Source organism: Rhinopithecus bieti, unplaced genomic scaffold (assembly GCF_001698545.2).
Source record: "Rhinopithecus bieti isolate Rb0 unplaced genomic scaffold, ASM169854v2 scaffold_50539, whole genome shotgun sequence".
Taxonomy (NCBI): domain Eukaryota; kingdom Metazoa; phylum Chordata; class Mammalia; order Primates; family Cercopithecidae; genus Rhinopithecus; species Rhinopithecus bieti.
In genome coordinates, this window is record NW_016819712.1 from 33,978 (window position 1) to 40,644 (window position 6,667).

The 6,667-nt window shown below is 43.8% G+C and overlaps 1 long non-coding RNA gene across 2 annotated transcripts in view; it reads right to left on the reverse strand.

The window, feature by feature from the left end:
- The window catches only part of LOC108519872 (uncharacterized), a 17,281-nt gene extending 17,162 nt beyond the window's left edge, over window positions 1-119 (reverse strand). For both annotated transcript variants that reach the window (XR_001882748.1, XR_001882749.1), the window contains exon 1: window positions 31-119. This is a non-coding gene — a long non-coding RNA (uncharacterized LOC108519872). The remainder of the gene's footprint in view (window positions 1-30) is intronic.
- Window positions 120-6,667: the final 6,548 nt, after the last annotated feature.

Here is a 6,667-nt window from a genome sequence, read left to right on the forward strand (position 1 = left end):
AAAAAAAAAAAAAAAAAAAACCGCACTCACTTTGTATTTGTGCCACACTGTCTACTTAACAGTATGCTTTCCGTATGTGTCTCTGGAGTCTCGCCACCACATGCTAGGCAGGCATGAGGACCCCTCACCTCTGCAGACTCAGGCCTTGCATTCTCCAATGCATCTCCTATGTGCAACAAGCTGAAAATAGAGCAAGAATCTCCAGGGGAGCCCACTTTCCAGCCCCAAGTTCTTTGACTACGACATCTTATCAGAGTTTCACAGACCCTGTGATAACAAGGCCTGTGTACTTCTCCTGCTCCTGACTTGAGCAAACACCTAGTAATTAGTAGCAGTTTGGAATACTGTTAAAAAATTCACAACAGCATATACACACAATGCTGGGTGGAAGTATCTGTTGGAGTAATTTGCCCCAACTCCTTGTAAAACTCCCCCTGCCAGGTCATACCAGGATCTAAAAGGGGGCAGAGGTAGACAGGGCAGGTAGACTTATGATTGTTTTTGCCTTCTTAAGAACAGCAGATTATCCTTAAAAGCATAATGAGTTTAAGACTCAGAGACATCTGCAAAAAATGTTCTGTGTTCAGCTACTGTCACTCAAGGTTTATGTCCTCTCTGTATGTGGAAGATAATCCTTTAACCCTGTTTGTTGGCCGAGTTAGGGGCAAGGATCTATCACTGTCATTTTTGATACTGGAATTTTTGGGTTCGGTCAGAATTTTCTATCACCTGTTCTGACACCTGGCACAAAGAGGACTTCAGACAAGCTCAATCAAATAGGTTTTTTAAAAACAAGCATCAACAGAGAGCACACAGCTTGGACAATGTCTCTTATACCCATGGATCCACTGAATGAGAGCCATTCAAGTGCAGGAGCAGTCACTTGCACATACCCCAAAATGATGGATCACACTCTGACAGCTCTGCCTCCTCTTTCTCCTGACCTCCCGTGCACGGACTGGAATGCCCCACTCATTATGTGAGCCAGCAAGAGGAATAATGAGGGGAGGGAGTGGGGGAAGATGACGAGGAGGGGTAGTGGTAGGAGCAAAGTCTCTGTGAATAAGGAAAATATCCATCTGATTTCAAAGTCACCCTGCTGCCTTGAAAAGTGACAATCACACAGGGCTTGGATATAGCCAAGTTCATGATAGCCACCGCACAGAGATTTCTGGCCAGCTAATTTCCCTTTCACTCCCCTCAACAACAATAGACTTACCCATAACACACTCACACAGACATCCAGAAGAGCCACAGAATCAAATCCAGGTAAGAACTGAGGGTGACCAGCAGGCATGAGTGGCCAGAATCCAACACATGGATTTGTGTCCCAGGGACCCACTTTCTATGCCTCCAGAGCAATGGGGAAGCAACCTCATGCACTGCAAGCTGCAGTCTCCTTGTTGGTCCAGAGAGATGGTAATGCTCACCCTGCCTTGTTCACAGGGATGAGTCCAGGGCGGGTGAGATGAAGGTGTTTTGAAAACACACAGAGCACACACAAATGTTCAGTATGTAACAACATGTAGCAGGAGACAGGCCACACAGGCTAGCAGTCATTCCCCATGAGAGGCCGATTCTTCCCTCTCTGCAGTACCCAGGAATCGAAGGACTGAGCTGTCATGTGATTCACATCACGCCATGAACCCAATTGCTGTCCACTCTTGCTCTAATTTCTTCCAAAGTGGAAGGAAGGGCCACAGCAGAGTTTTCGCAAGCTTAGATCATGATGAAAATGTACAAAGAAACACACACTACCGACAGTCTTCATCATGGCCCCACCTTATGACACCCCCATTCTAAAATAAAATGCTGGGGAAGTAGAGCTACCAAAATGCTGTGTTTACATCTATCTATATACTCCAGGAGCATCCCAAGACAGTTATGTTGCTGCCAACTGTAATGGTGTCAGAATAGATTCCAGGGGCAATTCATTCAGAAGTAAATCATCCAGTGTCAGGACAGGGTGAGTGCTGCCAGACAAGCAAAGCACCATAGGGATGGCCTGAGGGTAGGAGAAGCACAGTTGGAAAGGATCAAAGCACGATCAAAGCCTGAAACCAGTCTGTTCAGAATTCTTATCACTTATTAAGTCATTTATCAATTTTTGTCATCTATCAAATAAAATTACAGGCAAGTTTCCAAAATTTACCCAGTCAAAATCATACTACCAGCAGCAAATTTTAACCAGCCAAAAAGTTCACGGTACCATTAGAGCCACCACCACCAACAGCAATGACAAAACTGGTCCCCACATTGCAAAAAACCCTAAACTATCTTTCTCCTTCCTCACCTGAAAATGCTATTGCAAAACCACTGTCACCTGCAATCTAAGAGAACACAATCTAAGCATATACAGCTTTCGCCAGGCTCAGTGGCTCACGCCTGTAATCCCAGTGCTTTTGGAGGCCAAGGCAGAGAGATCACCTGAGGTCAGGAGTGCAAGATGAACCTGGCCAACATGGCAAAACCCCATCTCTACTAAAACTATAAAAATGAGCCAGGTATGATGGCACACACTTATAATCCCAGCTACTTGGGAGCCTGAGGCAGGAGAATTGCTTGAACATGGGAGGCGGAGGCTGTAGTGGACTGAGATTGCACCATTGCATTGCAGCCTGTGTAACAGAGCAAGTCTCTCTCTCTCTTTTTTCTGTCTCTCTCCCCACTCCTCCGTCTCCCTCCCTCCTCCCCACCCCCTTCCCCCGCTTCCCCCAGCCACCAGGACAGACTTAAGTATCTTTTGCACCTGAGATGCTATCTAGGCCATGGTATCCAGCTCTTCCTGCTACAGTGAATGTTGTGCACCTGCCAGGGACCTCATAACGTGAACCATTTCACATGGGGGCTTAAGTTAAAAACTGGGCTTGTTAATGCAGAACTGGAGCAACAAAGGGAAATGATGCCAAAGGCAATTGTTGATCTTTCCTTCAAATATGTGTTGAGCAAAATGTTTTATATGAACAGTTGACAAAAAATTAGGTCTTTCATCACGAACAGATTTAAATTAAGTGGTTAGGTCAGAATTGCTCTCCAGTTTCTTGTCTCATCATTGAAAGTGGAGCTGAAGCCACTGCCTTGATGAAATGGAAGAAAATCTCTTTCCTCTGTGGCAAAAGTTAAATTAGTAGACTTTGATCTCTAAGAAATGTTACTCTGTAGTCCAGCTCCCTCCTGGCAAGATTAAACTCATGATAGTGGTTGGGAGACAGCTGATTTTAAGAGTAATGTGTGTCTACTCTTGGAAGCTCTGTTTTGATTTTACGGGTAAGTCAAAGAAGCACTTTAATTCTGTGGAAATTATCTCATAATTATTACCTGTGCATAACAGACAGTACTTACGTAACTTTACAGGGCATTGCCAGTAAGACATGAGTTTTACATGACAAAAGTGGTCAATTCTGATGCTGGGGCAAGCAAGAATTATCCAAGACATTTAAAATTGGATAGCTTTATGTAATGTCCCCATACTAACTACTGTCACGCAGCAGCTTGTAAAGTACATAAAGGATATGTACTGAGGTTATCATAGGACAGAAGACTGCCTATGCCTGCTCCCTTCAAATGGCCAGAGTTAATCAAACCATTCTGAGGTGAAAAGAGTGAATTACTAGAAAATGTCTTGAGAATATGATACAGGACCAAAAATGCTCATTTCCCACCCCTAGTTTTTTACCAGTCCTCATACCAACACTATCTATGGCTGGTTTCTTAAATGTCACTCTGATCATTGTATGCCCACTAATTCCACTTTAAAAATCTCACTCTACACACTCTTTTCAGAATCAAGAAGAGAGGTAGTCCTACACACTGAAGTAGGATGTTTATATATAAAATACAAAGGACATTGTCTTTTAATCTTAATTTTGACAAGAAATGTGAGCCAGGTTTCATCATTTGGATATGAAAGAATGCATGGTTTATTTTCAAAAAACCAGAAAGATTTCTCTGATAGAATTCATCATAACATCTTTATGAGTTTGCGCTGACTCTCACATAAAGGAGGCTGTGAGAGATAACAGCCCTGAAGACTGTTACACACACACCTGAAGACTTTAATGATGAGGTATGCAGAGAAGACCTCAGGCTAGTGTGCCCAAGAGGTGGAATTCAGGCTTCTTTCCAGTTAAGTTAAAATTCTGGAGGCAAAAATGTTTACTCCTCTGCACACTTGAAAGCCTGGCTTCTAGCCACACACACCCTACACCTCCAATCCCTTTCCTCTATAAACCGAACCACATCTGTGCATGATGACTTCATTTCCTTACACAGGACTGGAAGATTCCTCCCTGTCTGTCAAATAATGACAAACATAACATCACTCACACATGCATACCAGGCAAAGCATTCTTGACAATGAGGGTTTCCTAGCTCCTTTTTATGGGAAAAGTTGGGTAAGAATTCAACTGGGATGGTTTCCGGAAGCCTGGGTCTGCACGGAACCAGTGCAGTGAAAAGATAGGAGTCTTCCACACAGTGAAAAGACAGAAGTCCATGTGCCTTGCTTCTTAAAAATAATAACAACAGTACTTAGGCTGGGCACAATAGCTCACTCCTGTAATCCCAGCACTTTGGAAGGCCAAGACAGGTAGACCACCAGAGGTCAGCCGTTTGAAACGAACCTGGCCAACATAGTGGACTCGGTCTCTACTAAAAACACAAAAATTGCCAGCCCTGGTGGCAGGCACCTGTAATCCCAGCTACTCAGGAGGCTGAGGCAGGAGAATTGCTTGAACATAGGAGGTGGACATTGCAATGAGCCAATATCATACCACTGCACTCCAGCCTGGGCAAAAGAGCAAGACCTCATTTAAATAAATAAATTAAATAAATAAATGTACTTAATGTTGACCAGATGCTTACATGATCCAGCTTATAAAGCTATTCCACCTATACAAGCTACCTAAAGAAGTGAAAATCAAAGAAGCAGAGAGTGGAATAGTGGTTGCTGGGAGATGGAGGCAGGAGAAACAGGGAAAGGTGAGAGAGGAGATCTCATTTCGGATATGCTTTTTACCAGAATTTTTTAAATGCTCTAAGAATATCCTATTAAGGGAGGTATGAACGTCCCCAGCAAACACTGACAGCCAGGAATCAAACCAAGGGACTAATGGCAGTTATCCACAATCCTGAGTCCATTTTACTGAAAAAGGAGAAAAGGGGAATACTCAACACTGTATTTTTTTAAATTAAGGTATTAAGAATTGTTGAATTATACACCTAAAATAGGTGTTTGATATGTGAATCACATCTCTATAAGCCATTTTTTTTTTTGAATCCACAGTAATCAAGCATGGGTGCATCTTATTATATGTAAGCTGCACTGAAAAAAGATGAGCACGAAAACAAATGTTTGTACACAGAAAGCACATAAAGAACTCTATAAAAATAGTAGATGGCCACTAAGTAACAATTGTATGTCAATAAGTAAAAAATAATCACTTAAAATGATTAAAGAAACTAAGATGACAGGAGCCTCACAACCCAGTTTTTTTGAGGACCATATTATTTATACTTATTAGGATGCCTGCACAGATCTTGCTGTTGATGTGAAACAGACATTGTAAACACTGTGAAAGTAAGAGAAAAGGTAACCCACCATTTTTTATCTCCACATCTCTCTGGCTAGTCTTTAGTGGGATCAGACAACAAAGCAGAAAGACAGTATGATAGAACACTGACCCAGTCCACAGGCTGCTGGGCAACCCTTCTCCTCGTCTGCCGCCCGCCCTTGCTCCCACATGGTTCTGGGTTCCTCACTCCGAGCTCAGCACTGCCCAGGCACTGGGCACAACAAGCCAATACTGTCTCTACCCACTTCTGAGCTCCTGGAGCAAGGTCTCTCCAGGGTGCCAGCATCCCTGGCTCTGAAGAGTCTTCATGGCACAAATGTGAACCCAATTTAACCATAGTCCAGGGAAGTCCACCAGTTGCTTCCTTTTTCAAAGGAGCTTGGAGCAGGACACCCAGAATAGGCAGTGTCCTGGTCGCCAGCTCTTATAACTCAATCATGCTGGCCTGGTAAGCTAGCATCCCTGACCTCCACATTTATGCTGGTGCATAAATACCCACCAACACTGTGCCTTTCTTTACTTGGGTTCTGTCTGCAATACGGTGTGTTTGCCTTAGAAACTGTCCTGCCTTCACTTCTCCCCAAAGAACATCTGGGAATCTCAGGAGCATTTGAAAACTGTATTTAAGTGTCTCTTTCACAGAGGGTTTTCATTCAGAGGGAAACCAAAACTTCCCCAAAGATGTTTTCCTAACTTATCGCCCTAACCTCAGAAGACTTCCTCGAACTGCAGCATTATGTTTATGGAATTTTGTGTAGACACAGGTAAGGACTAGAAGAAATGTTTTGAGGCCCAACGCAGTGGCTCACGCCTGTAATCCCAGCAGTTTGGGAGGCCGAGGCAGGCGGATCATGAGGTCAGGAGATCGAGACCATCCTGGCTAACATGGTGAAACCCCATCTCTACTAAAATACAAAAGTGAGCCAGGTGTGGTGGTGGCTGCCTGTAGTCCCAGCTACTCGGGAGGCTGAGGCAGGAGAATAGCGGGAACCCAGGAGGCAGAGCTTGCAGTCAGCCGAGATGGCGCCACAGCACTCCAGCCTGGGCAGTAGAGCGAGACTCCGTCTCAAAAAAAAAAAAAAAAAAAAAAAAAA